General features: G+C 33.8%; 1 long non-coding RNA gene across 1 annotated transcript in view; it reads left to right on the plus strand.

Moving 5' to 3' along the window:
* Positions 1–25,051, plus strand: part of LOC111094895 — a 46,612-nt gene extending 21,561 nt beyond the window's left edge. The window contains exons 2-3 of the long non-coding RNA XR_005385933.1: positions 20,327–20,388; positions 24,953–25,051. This is a non-coding gene — a long non-coding RNA (uncharacterized LOC111094895). The remainder of the gene's footprint in view (positions 1–20,326; positions 20,389–24,952) is intronic.
* The last annotated feature ends 427 nt before the right edge of the window (positions 25,052–25,478 follow it).

The following is a 25,478-nucleotide window of genomic DNA, read 5'->3' on the forward strand; positions in this document are numbered from 1 at the left end:
AAATGTTAAATTAAGATGTGAAAACAAAGTCAAAATGAGTGTGTGTGTGTGTGTGTGTGTGTGTGTGTGTGTGTGTTTTCAAACTAGGCTTGCCTTTCTGTCATATATCACGGTTAAATTTCAAATCTACACAAAATTGGCTCTAAAAAGGTATATTTACCCCAACATTGTATAAGGGAAAATAAGTAAGAGTGACTGCTAAATATCATACATCATTTCAACTACATTATTTCCTCTTATAATACATACATCACCTTTCACTTTTGTGAGTTAGTTTACAAAACTAGTAGAATTTAGGAAAGTAGGTCATTGCTCATGTCCAGATGGGCAAAGAAGTTTAGCTTGTGGAAAAGTAGGCCAATTACATCACAATTAAGACATCTGCCCACTTATTTAGTGCTGCATTAAAAAGATAACCTTCAAGTTTTCCTTTAGCTCTACTCCCACTACTAAGTTTTACTATTACAGAGTCTGTTAACCCAGAGAGTTAAAATTTTAACATGTATTTCTTGATAATTGTCATTTTTTTTCTATTTTACATGTTCAATAAGAATCCCATGTAAAAATTAAATCATCACGCTATTGCCTCTTTGCTGAGAACTATTTCAATGGAAGATACAAGCTGTAACTGACTCAATTTAACTCAGTCAGCTACTGTATTTTAAGAACAATTTGCTTCCTTCAGCTTGTCTTTTCCATTTTTTTCCCTTTTCATGTTTGTAAGTAAAGAGTTATTTGGTCATCAGGAAACATTCTTTAGAATCAAATATTTAAAACAATGGAGTTGCTAATTTGAAATGGTATCCATGGTAGGCTTCTGAAAAGAACAGAGAATTTGTCATGAGGTAAATTTCTGTGGTTTGCTACAGTGCATTAACAACAAAAAAATGAGAAAGAAATAAGTTTTGAAATTTGTGAGGTGTGTATATTAAGTATTACCACACAAGTCCTCTTTTTATAACCAATATTTCTTCTGAAAAATGCTATGAAACTAGTACTTTAAAAATACTTAGAAAGAAAAATAGCAAAGAAAAATAACAGAGCATGTATGTTATTCTACTCCCTAAAAAATCCAGGAACACACAAACAAGTAAGACATGAGGAAACCAGTAGCATATTCTGTAGCAAAGCAACATTAAAAAAATAAAGTTAAATTTGAAATGTTAATATATTTTTCTCACCATTATGTATCATATTGCTTTGACATTTTATTTGCTTCTTTTTAATAAGCATAGCATCTAGCTTTGTATGATCTATATAGTAGATATGGAATAAACAATTACTGATTTAAGTTAATTTTTACTTTAAATTTTGGTAAACACATATAAACTTATCTTTCATCAATGTTTGTTCTTATTCATTAAGTAATATTTTGAAATGATCTTTTAGTAAAATATGTTTCCCTAGGGGAAAAATATCTTAAGGAAGTGCTTAGACTTTAGCAGAGATTAATACAAGTACTCTCTCATTCTATAAAAAAAGAATCCTCAAAAACTAAATAATGTATCTTCCCTCACCACTTAGCTCTACATACAAATGCTGATATATCCAGTGTTCTTAGTATTTTATATGTCTAATTCAGCTCATGACATAAATTTCTCTCAAAATGAAACATCTTTATTAAAGTATATTCCAGGAATTGTTCTCCATGGGAATTTTGAGCTTTTAATTTTAACTTGGTTTGTGTGGCTGTGGCCTGGACTAAGAGCCCAAGCCATGAGCATCCTTTCAAAACAAAGTGAGGAGTAATAATCCCACAAACCTCCCCAACCTTCACAGTGGAATATAGTTGCACATTTCAATCAATCAATAAGAATTCACTCCATCTTTTACATGTGAGATGTTGCTATGTGCTAAGAAAATGAAATCATGAAAAGGTATATTTTTTGCTCTTGAGAAACTTCTAAAATCTACTTAAAAAGCTGGGAAACTGGAATATTCCTCCCTTATAAGTTAAATAATGTTTATAGAAACCACTGTGATGTTACTGACTGACCATGGAGTCTCATGGTGCTTTGTTCCTCATTTTTGGTACACACTTCATCTAGTTATCTTACTATTTTACTTATATCATGCCAAATCCTTCTTATTAGAGTGCAAACTTCTTGCAGGCACACACTGTAAGACACTTGTTTGCAAGATTTATGTGGCTGGTCCCATATAGGACTTTTTAAACTATGGTGAGCCTTCAAGAAATAAAGTGAACCTTCCGTGAAATTCTCTGTGGCAACATGGAATTTTCTTCCTAGTTCACCTTCTCTGTTGAACACCTTGTCTTTAATCTCTAGAGGTATATGCTATCCTTAGGGGAAAAAATCATGAAGAGGCTGACGTAAAATAAAATAATGTTTTGCAGTTATGTTATGAATAGTTGTCAGTATTAGCAAAAGAAAGATGGGTTTGTCTGCTTTGAAAAACTTAAAGGATCTAAAACCTCCTGAGAAATATAGAGTTAGAATCTATTTTTCCCTTTTAGGAAAGAGCCAGGACTGTAATCCAGTACTAGAGAGCCTCGTAACACTTAAGAAGAACCTTGATCCTGATGGGTTAGGAAAGACAAGACTGGGGGAACCAGAGATAGAAAAGGGAGAGGGAAGCCCAGCTGGATGTACTGAAACATGAAAGGAAAAAGGGGACATTTACCTTGTCCTTTGGATGACATATTCACCACTCTTTATGTTTTGTATCAGATTTTCTAATAGATTTCTTCCTTCTGTTATACCTTTGTAGATTTTGTAGACATAAACAAAGGATTACAAGGAGTATCTTATCATTTTAGACCTGGAAAAAGCTTAACATTGAATTTTAAGAGGACTTCTCTAATTAATATATGAATTAAAGAAACTGAGACCAGGAAAAATTAAGTTTCTTGCAGATTATAAAGAATTTACATTGACAACAGACTAAGAACAAAGGGTCAACAACCATATTTACCTTATTAAGTGTTGGTGATTTTTTTCCCATGGGGGTGTCCTATTATCATAGCGTTATTCTCTTTTATAAAACACACATGGAAAGAATATATGTTTCTTCATATATTCATTGTCTCTGAAATTAAAGTTAATATTTAGCAGTACAGGAAAAGCACAAATAAAGAAGGCAAGATATAATTTCCTTCTTTTTCTACAAATGTTCTCTCCCTCATGTCTATTATTCATAAGTTATTAATAGTAAAGTTATTAATGGTCAGATCTGCCTGTCTCATAATTGATGTTCTCAATAACTTTTCCTTGTTTTCATTGATGGAGATCTACTTTATGTTTTTGCAGATAATTGATACTTTTAACCAAGGGCCTAATATTTCATCTTCCATAATGTAATTTTATCATAGCAATGTGTTGAAATTGCATATATGTATTAGCTGAAGTTTGGCTTATAAACACATGATCATATATTATCTGTAGCCATAAACATAAATCTCTTCACAGTAGGGGTCATTCCCTTTTTCTTTTGAAGAATTGAGTACTGCACCTCTGCAGAACAACCTGATATAAAAGAATGAGTAAATTAAATGCATGTCATCATCCCAAGGAAAGGCATATATTAATATTTACTGTTTCCCCTAATCACTATACTAAGGACTAGTTTAAAAGGATCCCCCTTACCTTTTGGTTTTTTGTTTTTTGTTTTTTGTTTTTGTTTTTTTTGTTTTTTTTTTACTGAGGTGGCTTGTTTCAATGATCACGCCAATAGAGGATGGAAATATGTTCCTTGCATTTATATTAGAGTTACAATTCATCATCTTTTCTACTCATTGTTAGCTTTTTCTCTTAAATTTGTCATTTTTAAATTTAGCAATCACTCAAATCCAAAAGAACATAAAAAATATTCCCATAAACTTCTATACCTAATCAGACTAAAATTCCTGCTATAAAATATTTTACACATTACTTCAGGCAAAATCTAGATCTATTCCAACTGTGGTAATTGCTAGAAATGTTATTAAACAGTAAAGAGCTAGAATTAAATCTAAGCTCAACGCAAATATTATTCAACCCTGCATTTAAACAAAAATCTTCTGTGTTCATCATGTTTCTTAAACATGCATATGGCATTTCATTTTTAGCTGATAGCAAGACAAAGAAAATAGTGAAAGAAGTAGGGAGAGTGAACCATGGCAATCTAATGGCCTACAACTGATTTTTAAAATGAATAATAAAATTCTTTGCAGGCAAATAATTGTCCTCAGATTCATTAAAAGCTCAATGTTTTGTGATGTTGTCCTAAGTAGAAAATATTCCTATGTTCATCAAATTTTCAGTGAATGAGAAATTATGTATATTCATTAGGATCTCAACCTTCAGGAAAAAAAATCCTCTAAAGTGTATTCACAATAGTTCAGTGAATGAGAAATGTATATTCATTAGGATCTCAACCTTCAGGAAAAAAAATCCTCTAAAGTGTATTCACAATAGCTATTTACCATGAAAAGTTTCAATTTGCCATGGATTTACCTCTTCAAGAAACAAACTGTCAAACAGCATACTAAGGTACACCCATATTTTATAACCGTTCCTTTGTTTCAAAAGTATTTTAAAAATGTATAATTTCACAAAAGTAACCTTTATTTTAATGTCTTTTAAGTTATTTTCATACAAAAAAACCCAATGACAAAACCTTAAATAAACCAAGTTGAAATACAAACCTACACTACTGTTCCTCACAGAAAGCTGTTATTATTTCTTGTGAGCCACCTAGAAATATCCTATGCATACACTCTTATCTTTCAAAACACTTTTATTTAATGAGCATTATACACACTTTTTATATGTGTGTGTGTGTATGTAGTTTTACATTTTCTTAGAATAGGTTTTATGTGTTTCACTTATCACCATGTAAGAACAGGAATACAATTTAACAACTAATATTACAGTTGTAGCTATTACAATTTTTAAGCCAGACTATGACTACCAAACCTTTAGGCCCATTCCAGGATTTTACCACTAATTAATAATACAGAAATGACAAACATTTTACATATTTTTACATGGCAAGTTTCAATCATGGTTATAAATGTATGCATAGGTTACATAAATGAAATGACCACATTAAAAATATGTGTATTTTTAAAAATCTGATATTGACAAATTGCACTCAAAATGTTTCCTTCTTTCACTTTTTCCATCAAAATATGTACTGTGAATTATAAACCTTCAGACTTGTGCCAATATAAATGAAAAACTGCCTCCAATTTTTATTCTTCATTCTTTTATTTAGGATTTGATTTTTCAAAAAGACCTGTTCAAATGCTTTCTATTCTCTCTGTAAATTGCATTGGTCTATTTTTGTTGTTGTTTCAAGTTTTTTATTAGTATGAAAAAATCCATTGAATGCCAATAAAATAAGCCCTTCACCATATTTCTAACTAATGCTTTTTGTATTTTTTGTTTGTTTTTGCTTTTTGTTTTATTTGTATTATGATATTGTGAATGTTCTATTTTGCCCTAAAGAAAATTTAACCCCTCTACTAGCTGATCTCTTTGTTCCAGATCCCTATCTATAAAATGGGGGTAGCACTAATATCATAAATTCTTCAGAAGCATTAAGGAGCTCATCCATTTAAATGTCTAGAAAAATGCCTAGCACAAAATAAGTACCTGGCAGCTGTTAGTTATCATCATCATCATCATCATCATCATCATCATCATCATTATCATCATAGTGTTTTGGTTGTTTAATCAGGCTTGGCAACTGTTTTAGAGCTTCTAGTTTTCACCATTAAAATGTTCCTGCTCAATATACAGTTATAAAATAGATATTTTAAAAATATGTTTTGTTTTTGATCTGTTTATTCTCAAATCTTTTTTGGATTATTTACTTGACATGAAATACTACATTTAATACATGCTAAATTTTCATATTTTGGAAATCTTTCTGGACTCACTATTTTGTTATTTTGATCTGTCTATCCTTTCATTTATTGATACAAATATAGTTTAATATCTACAATTTATGGAGCATTATTGTTTTCTTTTTTACATGAAGTTAAATATATGCAGATAATTATGTTATTTTTTAGGGTCGTATAAATTTCTAGATTAACTTGGGAAGAAATGGTAAATTTACACGAGTAAGTCTTTAAGGCTAAAAGTAATCTTAGGCTTCTAATAGTCTTACTTCAATTGAGTTTTAAAATTTTTTCATATAAATCTTTCACATAACTATAATTTGCTCTTTTTTCTTATTATAAGTGGTATTGCTTTATTTCATTACATATTCTAACTGGACACTATGCAAATATAAGAGAATTTTTAATTGTTATCCATTAAGTCACAGGTCAACAAACTAAGGCCCTTATGCTATATCCAGTCCTCTCTCTGTTTTTGTAACTAAGGTTTTATTAGAAAACATCCTTGCCCATTTGTTTACATATTGTCGATGTGCTTTCATGCTAAAAGACAAAGTTAAATGTTGAATGGTTTATATGGCCCAGAAAGCCAAAAATATTTACTTTATGGTCCTTTAGAAAAAGAAATTTACTGAACTATATTTTGACTAACTAGAATTTAAATAGCAAATTTGAAAATAAAATTTGTTGATCTCTGACTTCATTAGTTTAATAACCATTTTATAATTGAGATTATTCTAATAGCCATTAAGCCAATTTTCTTTTGTCTTCAGGCATATGAACACATTACTAAATAATAAAACATTTCCTACTCTTTGTTAGTTTATGTATCTCTTATTTCTTTTGCTTGCTTTATTCCATTGGCTAATACCACAATAACAATGCAAAATAATGGTGATGATAATAGAGGAATTTTTCATGTTCCTAAATTAAATTTCATGTAGTATTTAATAAGTAATAATAAGTTGGCTTTTTATATGCACAGTAAAGTATCCCTATGCTCCTATTCTATAAAAATATATTATCCTTATCAAAATTAGGATTGGTTTTGAATTTTCTGAAATCCATTTGTACATCTACAGTGAGAATTATATGTTTCATCTCATCACTAATTAATATCAGAAACATGTTCATAAATATCTTAATTACTTTGCAGTGCAATATTAGTACTAGCCAATGTAATTAAGCAAGAGTAATGAATAATAGGTATATAAATTTTGCAAGTTTGGTAAAAAGAATTTGGAACTGTCACTGTTCTCTATGTTCTCTACAGTGTAAAATCATTGGGTTCATACTCCTTGAAAGTTTGCTAGCAATTTTCTGTGAAATTGCTAAGGATTAGTACTTTTTCAGAGTAATTCTTCAAAAGTATTCTCAATTTACTCAATGGAACTGTAATGTTTAGATTGTCTATTTCTGAGATAAAGGTTATTATAATTAATATCCTAAAATATACAATTAATAAATACTTTCTGTATCTTTACAAAGACTTGAGGAAGACAGCCTTTTATTTTTTCCTCAACTGCCATTTCCCCCATCTTCATTTTTAAATGCATGTATTTGCATTTTCTTATTTTATAAATTAAACTATTATTTTTTGCTCCATTCTCCTCAAATAACCAATTTTCTATTTGTTTTTTACATCTCTTTCTTTTAAGGTTTACTAAACATTAAGTTATGCTGCTCTTTTTCTGTTCCCTCCATTTCCTTTCCTTATATTTATTTTATTGCTCTCTAACTTTTAAACTGAATGCTTAATTCATTTATTTTCATTCTTGCTTGTAGTATCACTTTCTGTTGAAAGAGAATATCCTTATAAACATGGTAAAAACAATAAGGACATTTATTATCTCCTATAACAAGAAGCCTGCAGGCAGGGTGATTCCACAGCTGGTGTAGCAGTTCAACGATATCTTTAAGGGCCACCCTGTATTTTCTATCTTTCAATTCAACCATTCTTACCATATCAGAGTTGTCACCACTCAGGCTTTATAGGTAGCTAGAACAGTTCCCAGCTTCACATGCAAATTCAACTGTATCCAACAAAGCATTTGATATTTTAAGCCTAAAGCGTGGAAAGTAATTTCTGCCAGCAAGTAATTAGGGGGTAAGTAACTGTTGGTTAGAAAATAACAATATCTGCCACATTTCTTAAGATTTAGAATATTTTAAATTATTAGAACATGGAACATTGTTTTAGCCATATCCTACCAATACTGATATATATAGTGTTTGCTTATGGTTATGTTAGATATTTATAACTTCTAATTTTTATTTCCTTATTCACACAATTAGAAGTGTTTAAAAGTTATGCACCTGTGTTTATTTCCTAAGTCATGTGGGTTTTTCCTTATTATTAATTTGTGGTTTCATTATATTATGAAAGGAGATTATGATATACTTATTTTTAAATATTTAGAAAATTATTAGCAATTCTTATTGACAGTTGATTTTATAGAATTGCCATGTGGGCATTTCAAATGAAGATATATTTTCTGATTTTATGGCAGAGATTTTGATATATGTCTACTAGAGCCATTCAAATTGGTGTTTACTTGAATGGACATGAATTGACAGATGTCAATTAAAGATGCTCACTGGTGTTTCATTTTTTCATTTCTTTCTATTTTTGCTGATTCAAACTTGACTTTCTTTTAATGACTTTTTTCCTTTTATTTTCTGCATTCTGCTAGTTTGTCTTTCTCTTTTATTCTAATTTCCCTTCTTTGAAATCTTATACCACATTTCCTAAGCTCTGTTTCAGAGAAGGCATATTTACTTTAATATCCCGGATTAAATGTAGAAATTTTTTAAATGTGTTTTTATTGTATGCAACTTTTTTTTTAATGTTTTGACTCTCTTATTTATTTGCATTACATTTTGTATTTGTCATACCTTAGATATGTTATGATTCATCTTTGAATAGGTAAACTTCCTTTTGGGACAAGTTTCAAGCAGATTCCAGTTATATGGAACATAAATTATTTATTTTAAGAACGGATTTAAAACAAATTAGAACATATTAAGGAGTGGGATGACAGACATTCTATAATGAGCAACATAGAACAAATTCACCTGTTGAAGTAGCTACATCTTTTATTATCAAGACTGTAGCTATCAAAAAGATGTCACTGAAACTAATGACTGCAAGAACACACCACTGTAGCTTCAATCCAGTGATCATTAAGTGGCTCCAGTTCTTGGCTCCAGAGCCATGTCATTCTTTATAGATCCCCACTAGCCCAAAATATATATCCCACATTCTGCTTCTTGACACTCTGGATGCTAGCATCTTCTGGATGCTAGCAATTAACATTCAGTGTTGTAGGGGTGGGAACGGGGGAACATGGCCTTCTTGACAGCAGAAAAAAATAGGAACAACACTTCATTCCAAAATTCACATAAATGCATCTAACTTACAGATTCTACCTAAGTTTCAGGTCTCTAGGTAAAGAGAGCTAGAAAATATTTTTTTTAGCTTTCCAGACTTTGAAATACAAAGACAAACAAATAAACAAAAATGTGGTTGAAATGAATACTAAGTGCCAACTGAAGATATCTTCTACACTCAAGCTTTCATTAAATAGTGTGAGGGAGAAAGACCCAGGGGATGTGTTGAGGAAGTAAGTATCTTGGATTTAGATCAATAGAATTAAAACTCTTTCTCCTTGTCATTCAACACTGAGAATACTTTCCATTTACCAATTGGTAGAAGGCCTGACTCTCAGTGATTCATTCCAGTACCTTAGGGATCCTTTATATGGTGATTTAGCTTCCACTAATCTTCAGCTAAACAAGATCAGCAACTATAGATCTTTATTCTCACCTGCAAGTCATCCATGCTCAGCCATAATTAAAATCTGATTCCCCTGAGGATGGTATGTCTAATTCTTTGAACTCTACTTTCCTCCTAAACTTCTTGTTATCACATGAGTTTTGCCATACTTCTCCAGCCTGTCCATGGTAAATGGCCTTATGGTTCAACAGATGGATGGCCAATTTAGTGGGCTAATATTAGCTTATGAATAGTTTTGTGAGACTGATGCCTGAGAACTTAAAAGGCATGTAATTTCTTTGGGGCTACTATCTTGATCTGGTCCAAAGTTTACTCTAATTCATTGGGGACTTGATTTGGAATTTTTTGTGTTTTTTTTTTCACTAAGTTTTTGAATTTTTACTTATTTATTTTTCCATGTTGTTTCTCCTCAACTGTTTACAGGAAAGAAGGTGATCTCATTTTATGCATCTATCCCTAATCTCATTTAATAATCAAACAAGCTCGGGGTGCCCGAGTGGCTCAGTCGGTTAAGCATCTGCCTGTGGTTCAGGTCATGATCCCAGGGTCCTGGTTTCCCAGCCCCACAAAGGGCTCCTTGCTCAGCAGAAAGCCTGCTTCTGACTCTCCCTCTGTCACTCCCCCTGTTTTGTGCTCTCTCATTCCTACTCTCTCTCTTAAATAAATAAATAAAATTTTCAAAAAACCAAAATAACCAAACAAGCTCATTATAGATAAATTGGAATATGAAGAAAGTAAAGAAGAAATAAAAGGTATCGAAATTTTTTTCAATTATACCATCAAGAAATATGAGAGCCTAGAAAGCTAAAACCATAGAACATGACTCAAAAAAATCTTAAAAACCAAGTAGTTCCCAACTTCCTTACTTCATAAATTAGGAAACTTATAGAAACACATTTGTTTGTTCTAGATTTTGTCAATTTTCAGGAGTAGACAGGAAAAAACTAAAATCATAAACACAGTACTTTTAAGTTCAAAGAAAAACTATTTCTAATATATGTACTGAATAGGAGACTGGACACAGAATTAGTTGAGTCTGTTCATTCAGAAGCACAATGGTTCCAACAACTTTGTGATGTATTGTCTCTCAGTAAGGCTTGTTCAATCCTAACAGATTCTGATGGTTAAACCCTCATAAGTATCAGTCACTCATTCAAAATATGGTCCTTTGTAAAGGGAACTTGCACAAAAAAACAGCTGCTCTGATCTTCAGTCTTTTTAATTTCTTTAAACAAATCTAAGCACGTTCTCCAGGATGATATCAATTTTTTTGAATATAGCTGGACGAAAAATAGAAAAGTAAGTAACAGCAAAAAAGAGTGGGAATGCATAGAAACAGATATTGTGGGCATAGGACTTCTAAAAAAGGTAAATTTTCAACCATGTGTTTTCTTAATAACCTGGAATAATCACAAAGGAATGATTGAAGGGGCCACACTTGATCCTAAAAGCATAACATATCCATGTTTATTTTTAATTATATGAGCAAGAGTATCCCACGAAGAAATGAGAATGAAACATATAAAGGCAAGGTTGATAAGATGGCCACTTAATAGGAAAGCTCTAGATAGAGATTTTAGCTTAGTTCAGAAGATGTACAGAAACTGATTTCCCTCAATACTGCAAGTACGTGTTAAAATCTCCCATGCCAGTCAATTACAGTGTTCATTTTCCAGCCATTTTCAGTCTATGGGCAGTAAAGGTGGAATTAAAGAGCAATCACCTTATAAAAAGAGCTTAATGTAGTTTACAACTCTTATTTATATCATCTTCTTAAATGCTGAAATGCTTCATTCAATATAGTATAGCATAGACTATTTTTATAAGTCTCGCTTTTAAAACTGCAATCACTGTGCAATTAAAATACCACTGCAATTAAAATGTGTGTAATGGAACATTCAGAAATGTACACATGACTTTCCTTTATAATCATCAAGGGAGACATTTTATATTCAAGTCTCCCAACTTATAAGATTCATTCAGCTAACAAGGGAACTTCTTTATTCACACAATAGCTTCACACACACACACACACACACACACACACACACACACACACCTCTATCCACTCTGGAGTGTCATATGTTTATAAACACCCAAAATAAAATTTTAAAAGTTTATACTTTCAAAGTTTGAATTGCTATATGCAGATAAAATTTATTTTGTGTTGTTTATAGATTATTCTTTTACATTTCAAGTTTTTTCTACCGAGAAGAGAAAGTGAGCAACATCATGGCACCAGACATTATACTAATTGCTTTATGTAAGTTATCTTCATTGATTCCCAAAACAGGGTGGCAAGACAGTATCTTTTTTTCAGTTTCACAGAGACTGATGCTCAAAGTGGCCATGTCACTTACAGCTAGTAAGTTTTAGGGCTGTAATGCAAACCTAACTTGCAAAATCCTTGCCTACATATGAATTCTCTTCACTTAACATTATTCCTACTATAGTTAATGTATTTAGACATTTTTTGGTTATAGGTACACTCAGTGTGAAAAATTCCCCACATTTTAAATGTGCTTTACTTAAATACAGGTATATTCTTACAGATAATATGGCTTCAAACCCTTATTTTAAAGGAAAGGTTTTGGGGATCTAAGTAGTTGAGGTAATTGCCTCAAGTTCTCAGCAAGTAAAAAAATAAAACAAAAAAGCAGGCTCAAGTTTAGAGATTTCAAACACCTAACAACCAGCTTGCTCTTTGTTGTTTACAACTCTCCAAAAACCTTTGGTTTAATAACTATATAAGTATTGTAGACTCTAAATGTTAATCATAAATATTGCAAAGTATGCAACAAATCTAGATTAAACAACTATACATATGCCACATTAAATACTGAGGGCACAAATATTACTATACATTACTATGTAGATCTTCCAAAAGATCTACATTTTTCCTTTTATATGTTAATAGTACCTACCTCATAGGGTTGTTGTGAGGATTAAATGAAACAATTCATGAGGAATAGTTAGAATAATTTATGGCACATAATGAATTGCTAAGTATTATTACTGGTAATATCACCATTCTAATACTCATACTATATCCATCCATTCCATGAAGCACTGCCTATTTCCCTGGAAAAATACAGCTCTATTTCCTAAAGCAGCTTACAAAACAAAAATAACTGTGATTAAGAAATTAAGGAAATGGCATAGTATCTTTGATTTAAAAAAAAAAAAGATCAACTGAGTTTTTTTTTTTTTAAAGGATCTTCTCTTTGATTGCTTTTGATTCCTGTGGTACCCTCCATATTTCCCACCCACTTGTATTTCATGCCCTGCATAATACCTTTCCCTTAAATGTGGATAGGACCTGTGACTTGATTCTAGCCATAGACAAGGCCAAGTTAAAGGGGCTCTGCAGATACAATTAAGATACCAAATCATTCCAAACTGAATTAATCAAAAGGGAGATTATCTAGGTTGGGCCTGATTTAATCAAATGAAAGCCATTAGAAAAGGGACTGGGCCCCTCCCTGAGCAGCTTGATGAAATGGCTATATTGGAAAAGCCTACGTGGCAAGGAACTATGGGTAGTCTCTGGACCTGAGGATAGCTTCTAGACGACAGTCAGCGGAAATCCAGGGCTCTCAGTGATACAAATACAAAGAAATTAGTTCTGCCAATGACTTGAATGAGGTTGACAGCAGATTCTTTCCTACTCAGGCCTCCAGATTAGAACACAATCCAGCCAACACCATGATTAAAATTTGTGAGATCGTGAACAGACCACACAGCTAAACCAAGCCTGGACTCTTGATCCACCCACAGAAACTATGAGAAAACATATATGCATTGTTTCAAACTGCTAAATTGGTGGTAATTTGTTACACAACATAGAAAACAAATATGGTCTTATGTTTTATTTCATTTGTCCCTCTCTACAGTATACTGGTATTGCAAACTAGAAGGAAAGAATAAGACACTTTATTTATTTTTATTTTTTTAATAAGATACTTCAATATGGACAGAAAGGAAAGCATAGTTTTTTGGTTTACATGTTAATGAATCAAACTATGGAGAAAACAATCCTTCAGTTTAGGCAGCAATTACTTTGTAATGAACTTAAAAATCACCAAGCAAGTTATCTCTGACTAAAGATTTCTCCATTCTTAGCTAATTTCTTTCCCTGAAATACCCACTCTTACCTTTTCCTATGGTTGAACACAATGAACTATTTCACATACTATCATTCTAATGATAACACATAAGTGTCCAAATTCTTTCATATTACTGGTCTAATTTGAATTTCAAAACAATTATGTAAGGTAACAACACAAGAACTGTGACATTCTCAAATGTAGGGGCATAGTTGTGAATCCAGTGGTTATCCATGGGCCTGAACACATCAAAGGCACTCAGGAAGTGCTAAAATGAATGAAGATTACTTTTTCAAATAAAGAAATAATAGTTCAGAAAAAATAAATAACTTGCCTGGCAAAGCCTGTACACTAAAGTCTGAGAATTAAAACTCAGACCATCTGCAACAGAGGCCAAAAGTTATTTTCTATAATAGCATTTTGCCCCGAAAGGGAAACACATTTAGCTATTAACAGCCATTAACCTTTTGGCTCAAATTTGCATCTCTCTTTAGCAAAGAACCCCGAAGGAAGGGGTGCAAGGAGAGAAGAAAGGAAACATCATGGGTATGGAACATTGTCCAGCCTGTGGAACACCTTGAATATCTGAGACACAACAGGATCACAGTAGATGCCTCTAGGTAGAGCTGCCTTTTGACAAAGGGAAAATGAGGTGGAAAATGAAATGTTAAGATTTTAAAGGAAAACTGCCTATTTATTTCCTTTTTTAGCATGGCCTTTGAAAATGTAAATCAAACACGAGGAGGTTAAGAACCATCCTGCTAAAAGATGAAAGGGTCAACCAGGAAATTAGAGAAGAATTCAAAAGATTCATGGAAACTAATGAGAATGAAAATACAACCATTCAAAATCTTTGGGATACAGCAAAAACAGTCCTGAGGGGGAAATACATCACAATACAAGCATCCATCCAAAAACTGGAAATAACTCAAATACAAAAGCTAACCTTGCACCTAAAGGAGCTGTAGAAAAAACAGCAAATAGGTCCTACACCCAGCAGAAGAGAGTTAATAAAGATTTGAGCAGAACTCAATGAAATAAAGACCAGAAGAACTGTGGAACAGATCAACAAAACCAGGAGTTGGTTCTTTGAAAACATTAAGATAAACCATTAGCCAGCCTTATTAAAAAGAAGAGAGAAAAGACTCAAATTAATAAAATCATGAATGAAAAAGGAGAGATCACTACCAACACCAAGGAAATACAAATGATTTTAAAAACATATTATGAGCAGCTATATGCCAATAAATTAGGCAATCTAGAAGAAATGGATGCATTTCTGGAAAACCACAAACTACCAAAACTGAAAATGTAAATCAACAATTGTCTTTTTAGAAAATGAATTTCCAAAAGCTTTTTTAAAAATAATTTTGCTACTAACACTTTCTCGTATTCTAATGTAACCTCAAACAATAGCTCATCATATAAGTCCCTGTCTCAATGAGAATACTGGATTGATTTGGAAACCACACCATCAGATGTTGAAGAAAATACCAACTGAAGCTGAATACCAGTAGCATCTTCAACCTGTCACGAATATCAAATCATCAGTATTCTGTTACCCTATGTCTTCTCATTCTTGTTCATTTTAAATATATGATTTTCTAGTTTTTTTTTTCCATACACAAAAGCAGCGGTCATTGAAAAGCTACTAAGATTCCCTAAGCAGTAGTTTTATGGTATTGATGCTTACCAGCCAAAGACCACCAGGAAAGATACCTAGGTTTATTACTTGCTGCAGCAAAGAAGCCTGCACATCATGGTGACATGTCAACAAAAGGCTGTTGGGGAGGGCTTATTTTAGGATTTGGGTTTGTGGTGCCTTTGGCAAATTTTCAAAGAAGTGGAGGTTTGGTTTGGATTAGGTGCCATCAGAAAGCAGAGGCAGTTTAGTGACAGGATATCTTAATAACTTTTATCCAAGAGGTGTGAGAAATAAAATAGGGTTGGAATTGGTAAAGAAAGAGTGGCCATCTTATAAGCTAGAAGAGAGGAAAGTGTGGACAATTTTGTGATTTTCAGCATTCTTGTTTTTGGCTGAGCTCAGACATGATTATGAAATGGCCATGTTTTTGTTTCATTCCATCAGGGACACAGATGGACCTCATCTGATGTTGGTATTCTGTGCATTCTCGTTTGTGTTCAGTGAGAGATCCCTACCAGAATACAGCTGTCAGGAATGCTTTGTTCTTTCTCAGTGTACATTCAGGTTGTCAGTAGAGAACCACTTCTCTCTATTCACAGACTATTTGGTTCTGATGAGACTGACTCTGTCCTTCTAAGGATGGGCACATGATGTAGGTCTGGTGAACGAAACTTCTGTATCTCTCAATATACAGTGAATGTTTCAGAAATGACATTTGACTCAAGGAGGGCTAATGACAGCCAGTACCCATAGAAATTTTGCTGAAGCTACCTGGAAAGAGGTGTATTTCTTTAATGAGACCATTTAGGCCCAGAGGTTATAATGGGTTAAGATGTTTTTACTATCTCTACATCAGGAGTTGTAAGCCCCTACTCTAAAGCATCTGGATTTCCTGCTAAACACAAAACCATGGTTTCTTAAACTATCCATTTTCCTTGTTAAATTTGAACTGGAGTATGTACTTTCCCAGAATTGCTTATTCATAAAACATCTACTTCGGAAAACTGACAATTATCTACTTGCTTTGCCTCATACATTATATTTTTTGTTTTTCTGTTCCTTTTTCTTTAACCACCTGAGTGCCTGTGGCACATAAAACCTCCACTAACTGCCAGAAGGCTAAACAATCTCTTTTCAGACTGTAATACTGTGCTTTATAAGAAATATATACATTTGGTCACTCAGATGACCAAAATCTATTTTTCATATTAATTGGTCTTTGTTGCCCATTTCTGGCACAGAGCTTCTAAAACCTTTGGAATTTCCTGTCATAAAAGCAATAAAGTATCTTTTGCTATGTTAATGAGGGGACTTTTGGAAAACCCTTAGGAAATATAAAGATAAGGGGTCTGGTCACCAGGAAAACCAACCAAGTGGAGGAGAAAGGCCTATCTAATGAAGCCTGAATAAAAATCAAAAAGGATGGAGTTCAGAGAGCTTCTGGGTTGGTGAGCACTTAGAGATGTATGGAGAATGGTGTACCTGGACAGGGCATGGAAGCTCTGAGTCCTTTCCCCATGCCTTGCCCAATGCCTTTCTTCCATATGACTGTTCCTAAGTTATACTCTTCTATAAAAAAAAATGTGTAACCTGATAAGTAAAATGTTTTCCAAATTTTGTGAGCTGCACTAGCAAATTAATCAAACCTAAGGAAGGAGTAGTGGGAACCTCTGATTTATATCTAGTTGGTCAGAAGCACAAGTGATAACCTAGGCTTGTGATTGGTATCTGAAGTGGGGGGTCAGTCTTCTAGAACTGAACCCTTAATCTGTGGGATCTGACACTATATCCAGGTAGATAGTGTCAAAATTGAGTTGGTTTGTAGGACACCCAGCTGGTGTCTAGAGAATTGCCTGTTGGTGGTGCAGGAAAACGCCCCCTCCACACGTTGGAAATTGGGTCCAGGAACCCAAAAGACAGACCAACCCTCCTACTAGCAGCTGATGGGGAGCAGAATTTGTCACCCCAAAATATACCTCTTGGGCGTAAGGATTATTTTAGGCTGATTATTTTTAAAAAACAGCAGACATGAAGGAAGTTCTGAAAACCAAGTAGAAGTTACCCTTTTGTAAGAGACATTTACATTTTCTAAAGGAAACATATTTGAATAGATTTCTCCCTCTCAGTACCAAACGAATGACTCAATCTCTAGAACCTCTTATCAATGGAGAAGGAACGGACTTAACTCTGCATAACAACCTTTCCCTTGATTACTCTGCTTTGCCTTGTAACCTCTCAGACTGGCTCCCCACCCCCAATACAGTTTACCTTTAGCTGGAGATGTTAATTCAATGTGGTGGCTTGGGGAGTTATGCACTTTTCCTGGGTATCTCCTGTGCATATAGGAGGTATACATGCTATTAAAATAATTATTGATTTTCTCTTATTAATCTTTTTATTACAAAGGGCTCTCAGCCAAAAACCTTAGAAGAGTAGAGAAAAAGTTATTTTTCCTCCTCCCCACATGGCCAATAAAGGCTTTCTTGTTCCATTGTGCAGGCCTTTATTTCAGGATCCTTTTGAGAAGGTTATGGTGGCCATTTTTGTCTCTATGTTGGAAGAGCTTTCTTAAGAAATAAATAACACAAAAAAAGCAGAGCCAAAATATCGAGAAAGACTGTATCATGTTGTCATTTAGTCTTGTGAATATTTCCTCTATTTGAAGTAAAAAAACACTCATGAAATTCTTAGTTACCAATAAATTACCTTTTGGTTTCAAGTATTCTCTGGTTGGGCTTCTGTTTTCTCCAACAGAAATACAGTTCTCCTACTCCCTCACATTAACGTTTTAGTACATGAAGTATATCAAATAAAAAGAAATCCATACTAAGATAGGAGACATTTTAATTAGAAAAAAAAAAAGACAAGTGCAGTTGTGAAAACACTCCACTCTCAGAAATCTGTGTCTCAAAATCAAATGGAAAAACATTTTCTCCCATTACATAAAGAAGAGGAGCAAAGACAGGCTTAATCTTTTAAGGGGTGCTGGACAGGCAAGGGCAAACAACCGGTGCCGGCTGACAAGAGAAGTTTTCCTGTGGTCAGCTGATTACCCAGGAGAAACCAAGAAGGGGGACAATTTCCACTTTTCGGTATTTGCCAAGGCTTTGGGGTAAGCCGAGTTTAGGGACCTAATCGGAAGGAGAGAAGCCTAACTAGAGTTTGGTCAAGACAAAGTAGAGGGTAAGTGAGAAATGGGCAATGCTGAACACTTGGTCAAGTATAATCAGGCAGTTTGTGGTTCTGAAGATCCACAAGCATCTTGATGAGAAGGATAATGACCATTCCTTTATATCTAATGCTTTGTTACTTTAGGCTGCCAATTAAGAGATTCAAGGTTTAATCTCCATTTCCTTAAATTTAGCATATGTATCTGTTCCTACAGACTACCCTGTTTTTAGACATTATCTTTTTCTTTAACATAGTATAAAATGGCTCAAATCCCAATTCCATGAGAAGTGGGAAACAGTCATCAGCAAAAATCTGTGAGGTTTTCCAGAGACAGAGAAGAACTTATTTTCCTTGATTCAGTCCACACTGCAGCCTACTTCACCACTATCTCACTCCCCACTGATAATCTGAGTTCCAGAGCTTCAGTCCTTCCATGAGAGGGTAGAGAAATGCCTTACAAATGCCCATGAAATTCTCTTTAATACCCCTGCTTCTGTGGCCTCCACTTGTTTTTACATTTAAGTTGGTGACCAAACTGGTATTTTTATGTCTCTTTTACATGCCCTGCATAGGTGATCTCCTAATTTGGGAATAGGAGGTTATTAGTACTTAATATCTTATGGCCTCAGACATAAATAAGACTAAATAGTTCCATTTAACATACTGTTTTTACATTCTTCATATTATGAATGGGTTATTCATAATAAAGTCAGAATAGCTAAGTAAACACACACTGGGAAAATTATAATCAAATTATCAGATATAATATTTTTAAAATTACATAGCTAATGAATATGTAGAATGCTAAGATAAGAACAGGAGAGTACAGTGGGAAAAGTTACAAAGAAAAAAGATAAGTTAGCACTTAATCTTTAATATTTCATTCACTGATTTTTAAAATGCATTTTTATATTATTAATTCTAAAACAAACAACATTCATACTGATAGGGTTCAGAATGACTCTCCCCAGAATGTGCCATCTTGGTAAATAGACTATTTTGAGCTGAAGACAATCAAGGCCCAAAAGACTCAGAAAGAGCTTTTACTTCCCCCTTAACTCCCTAAAAGAATATAGATAGAAGGCCTGGTCCGGGAAGAGTTCACCAGAGTTAATGACAAAGAATATGGGCTCGGTGTGGTAAGATGGCAGGAAGCCCTCACAGAACCTGTTTGTTCAAAGTCGTCTCTGTATCCCATTGTCTCTGATAAACATGTTTATCAAACATTTGCTCTTCTATCTTCCTGTAAAATATTTTCTTCCTTAGGGCAGTCCCAGACCCCTAACCTCTTCTTAGCTCAGGATGGCATATAAGCCTCAATTGCCTGACTGCCTGTGGTTCTCATATTCTTATGGGGCCCCAACTCATATGCAATTAAACTTTATTTTCTTCTGTTAATCTCTCATGTGAATTTATTTATTAGACCAGGCAGAGGAGGGGATCCCTGGGTGGCGCAGCGGTTTGGCACCTGCCTTTGGCCCAGGGCGCGATCCTGGAGACCTGGGATCGAGTCCCACATTGGGCTCCCGGTGCATGGAGCCTGCTTCTCCCTCTGCCTGTGTCTCTGCCTCTTTCTCTCTCTCTCTCTCTGTGACTATCATAAATAAATTAAAAAAAATTAAAAAAAAAAAAGACCAGGCAGAGGAATCTGGAAGGGTAGACAAAAATTTTTCCTTCTCTAAAATAGCAAGGATGATTTTATTGAATTACACATCAGGGAGAGTTACTCAGGCTGATACCACCAGTGTGTTTCCTTTCAGATCTATACCCACTGCAAGAATGCTTTTCAGATGTGTTATTGTTCTCAACCATCAACTTAAAGGTATCTTTATGGGCAAACTATTGAAAGATTTATCAATATTTTATTTATTTTACTCATATATGGTGGCCAGCATTTCAGAAATTTAACAGGGCAAGGAAACATTTAGTTTCTTCATAAGAAATCTAGCTTAAAGTGTAAATTCAACAAAATTTAAAACATTTACTTTTAAAAAGATTGGTTTATTTATTTTAGAGAGAGAGTGTGTGAGCTAGGGGAGGGGCAGAGGGATAGGAAGAGAGAAAATTTCAAGCAGACTCTGCACTGAGCATTAAGCCCAATGCAGGTTTTATCTTATAACTCCGAGATCATGCCCTGAGCAGAAATCAAGAGTCAGACACTCAACAGACTGAGCCACCAGGTGCCCCTGAAAGCCTTATTTAAAATAAAAATTAAAAATTAGCAAAAAAATACATTTAACAAATATTCAATATTCCCTATAGAAATATAAATTGTTGAATCAGAGCCACTAAAATATTTTTATTTCAATAAAATATCCCTTAAACATTTTCTTTTTGAATAAGGAATATGTTGCTATTGCCCAAATGATAGAGAATCTGTGCTTATACCGCCATTCCATGATTTAGGCCAGAAATGGAGGTGGGTCTTTGTTGATATATGGATTGTTTATTTTACAGTTTTCCTCTGGGAAGAAGAGAAATTAGAATTTAGGTAGTAGGCTCTATACCATACCTGTGCATATTTTGTATTATGCATTTCATAATTATCTCATATATATTTTAACATGTTTAATTAATTAAAACTATAGAGTTAATGGTACAAATAAAAATTAAGTCATAGAAGTAATAATTTTCCTATATTTTTGAGGCTATCTTCATTTGATATAGCTACACAGTGAATTAGGAAAGGCTACAATATATTTTTGCTCCTCACCTCTGGAAAGACAGGCTTAAACATCTATGTAAGTTAAAAACCCATTTGGGCTGCCTTCATTGCATCATTAAGAACTCATTCTGGAGTTTTCATGTCAATTAGGCAAAATTATTCTTCAATAGGACTCAGAGATTAAGCACTGTACTAGGTTGTATAAGGAGATATGCCTGCCTTCAAAATTCTAATGATCATTTGAGGTAGAGAACATACATGGTGAAGAGGTATAATCCAAATATATTAGCAAGCTTATAAGAACAAACCATAGATGAACTAATATTACTAATATTACTGATGACCATAACTCTGAAGTCGAGCAAACATTATACTTTTGATCTCTTTTTGGCTGAAGGTAGCATATCATAAAAACAAACAAACAAATCAAACAAAAATATACAAACTTAAAAACCCTACCAGCTTTAAACAAACAAACCTGAGATAAAAATCTTGGTCAGTAGTTCTACAAGTGCGATAATTTTTTAATCCCTCTGAGCCTGTTTTTTCCTCTGAAAAATGTGAAAAGTTATTTGTCTCCTAAAACAGAATTATGCAAAGATCTGTGCCTGACAAACTGTAAGCATTCTATAAATGTAATGCTCATTACAATGCATATAATAATTGCTAAGAAATACCTAACTGGGGAAAATGGTAGTACATATGACCATATAAAACAGCTTTTTCGGGACGTCTGGGTGGCTCAGCGGTTGAGCGTCTGCCTCTGGCCCAGGGCAGGATCCCAGGATCCGGGATCAAGTCCCACATCAGGCTCCTTGCAGGGAGCCTGCTTCTCCCTCAGCCTGTATCTCTGCCTCTCTGCCTCTCTCAATCTCTCTCTCTCTAATAAATAAATAAAAAATATTAAAAAATAAATATCCATATACTGACTAATAGATAAGTAGGGGAAAAATAAAACTGGGAACTATTAAACTTTTAAAGGAAAAAAGAATGAGAAAAATGCAGGAGAAAGAAGAAAAAGGAAGATGGAGAAGAAGAAGAGGAGGACGCTCTAGAGAGAAGCAAAAAGAAGGCAGAAGGGAAGGAGAAATCAGGCAAAAGAGAGAGGAGTGTAGCACACCTTAGAAGTATTCTTTTAAAAAAATGAAGGAAAAGGAAAGAAATCTTTCATAGTTTCAAGGCAATTCAAATGAAACTTGCCTCTATTAAAACGAAGTTATGAGTTATAAGCTGATATAAAAACAGAATGAGATTAACAGAGAAATTCAGAATTAAGGAACTCAATTTGAGAATAAAACACAGAATTTTAAAATGCACACAGAGTAGCAAAGTGCACAAACAATGCTGCCAGAAAGTAAGTGGTCTAGAAGCAAGTATTGGTAAATGTTCCAGGGAGAATAAAGAGAGAATAGTGGGTAACCTAAAAAAATACAATATTTGGAATGGAAAATAAATTTTTAAGAATATGATACAAGGAAAGTTTTCTATAATAAAAGAAGACCAGGTATTCAACCTGAAAGTGCTCACTGTGTACCAAGACAATTCATAATGAATGTTAATGCTAACACATATCCTTGTGAAATGACTAAACCACAAAGGTACATTCCTAAAGGCCTTCAGTCAGAAAATCAAGCCATTAAGTTAGGGGAAAATATTAACATTAACTACTATTTATTTTCAAGAACATTAGACATAAGTATAAATTATAATACCTACTGGGTTTTAAAAAAATAATTATTTCTCCCCAACTTTTAAACATTTAGAAACTAGATGTTCCATTATAGGAAAATGAAAAACCCAACAAGAAAAGGACACAAAAAAACACTAATTATCATGAGCAGTTTTGTTTGATTTAAACTTCTAGTTCTGTGTATGTGTGTGTATGTGCACGTGTGTACATTTATACAAGTAAGCACTCATTTTGTGGTTGAGATCTGATAGTACACATCATTCTCTTTCACATGTAAAGATATTTAACAATTTATATTGGTCATAGATCAAAGTATATGACTACTTTGATAACCAAGAATACAATACACCAACTCAATCAGGATAGAAATGTAACCTTACTTTTCCCAAGGTCAAATATTGCTTAAATGACAAAAATGACAAGCCTTTGATAAAAAAAAAAATGGGGGCAGAATTACAAGTAAAGTACTACATTCCCTGGGGCATCTGGCTGGCTCAGTAGGCAGGGCATGTGACTCTTAATCTCAGGGCCCTGAGTTCAAGCCCCATGTTGGATGTAGAGCTTATTTTTTAAAAAATATTACATTCCCTTAATGTTCAATTTAAAGTGAGACACAAAGCAGGCATGCAATAAGAATAATGCTTTTAAGAGAATCCATTATCAGGTCTGTAGCATTAAAATAATAGGGTATGGTGTTTCTATTCAATTGTTTTACAATGTACTCAGAGAATGGCCAAAAGTAAGCACACATACACCAATCTTCTCCTCCCTTTTTGACCCAGTATAATAACTATAGTGGGTACTGCTCAAAGAGGTTTAGCCATTCCCTTACCTCAACACAAAATTTCATATGAATTTTAACCAAAAAATTTACAAAAGGTGTTATGGTAGGGTTGCCTGGGTGGCTCAGTTGGTTGCGCACTCCACTCCTGATTTTGGCTGGAGTTGTGGTTTCAGGGTCATGGGATCGAGCCCACCTTGGGCTTTGCACTCAGCATGGGTCTGCTTATCCCTCTCCCTCTGCTCAGGCAGGCACAAGTATGCTCTCTCCGTCTCTCTTTCAAATAAATAAATAAAATATTTTTAAAAATGTGTTACATTAGTAGCTCTACTTTTAATATACTTGGTGCATCTCAGAACATGTAAAAAGACAAGATTTTTTTTTAAAAAAGGACATAACATAAACTAGTAGGGAGGAATGTCATCCTTCCATATTTCTCCCTTCCAACCTCCTTCAATTCAACTCCTGATACTATACTGCACACAAAAGTAGTCTACCAATTATATTTCCAAAGAAAACACTTCCCATTAATATTTTCAAAGCTATCCAAAACTCTTATTTTTCTACCACTACTTAAATACACTGGGCATTCCTACATATTCAGAAAATTTAGCTATCTGAAGAATTTGTTTATTCACTTTATACATAGTACCATTAAACAAAACTACATACATGTAAGGATGATTACCATCCAAGGTAACTTCTAATTTGGCTATCCTAGCCATCAACGTGTCCTTCTCACTTCCTTCTCTACAACAATCCAGTAGACAAATATAAATATACTATTCAGAAGTGGTTGAACAATTCAAATTAATTTCCAAAAATATTGTACAGAAGACAAGCTTTCCTATGTGTTTCAACACAAAGTGTACAAATGGGCTAATTTTATTCATACAGTTCTTAAACATCTAGAAACTAGATGTTGCAATATTGGGATTTATTTGTCCTTTATGTACTATAAACAGAGCAAAACAAAATATGGCTCAAAGAAGAGGTTTAACCATGTCATTCCCAAATGATAAGATTCATACAAATTTTAATAAAATACTAACAAAACATGTTCTTTTAGTACCCCTACTTTTAACTCATTTTGTGCATCTCAGCAAATTTGGAACATGAAAGATTAGATATTTCAAAAAAGGACACAGCTTTATCAACTATGTATGCAAAAGTGGAATATAATGCATATATAGATCAGTGGTTATGACATGAAAATATCCTCTAAATTTGAACTCTTTCTTTCTTCTCAGAGTTTTTTGTTCTACCTCCAACCCACTGAACAAATGTGGTCCTGTGTTATCCTTGGTGTCCTTCCTAACGGTGGTCTAAAGATTCCATTTCCAAAAGGCCTACCAGAAGACATTTATTTGTTCTTTAAGAATTTTTTTAATATACAAAAAGTTACTTAATAAAACCTGTGATTTCGAACTATACTTTTTAATCAAATATCAACAACCCCTTCAGATCTAGGCTTCGAAGTCTAGATGTAGCACAATAAGAATCTGAAGTTGATTTCCAAAAGGCTGAGGGAAAAACTGAAAGAAAGAAAGAAAGAAGAAGTCTTTTTTTTTGAGAGAAGTCTTTTTTATGCCATATGTGTTAAGAGTTTTATAAATGACCAGTGCATCTCTCCGAATGTGGGGCCTGCCCCACTGGTCAAGATCGTAAGTTGTTCTCTTTTCTCTCACCCACTCACTCTCCAGGGCTGGCAGCAGGCCTACCGCCCACCTGCTGGCTGCTGACCTCTCCCCTGGCCTTGTCTGGGGCTCCACCCAC

The sequence above is a fragment of the Canis lupus genome, chromosome X, assembly GCF_011100685.1.
Source record: "Canis lupus familiaris isolate Mischka breed German Shepherd chromosome X, alternate assembly UU_Cfam_GSD_1.0, whole genome shotgun sequence".
NCBI classification, from domain to species: domain Eukaryota; kingdom Metazoa; phylum Chordata; class Mammalia; order Carnivora; family Canidae; genus Canis; species Canis lupus.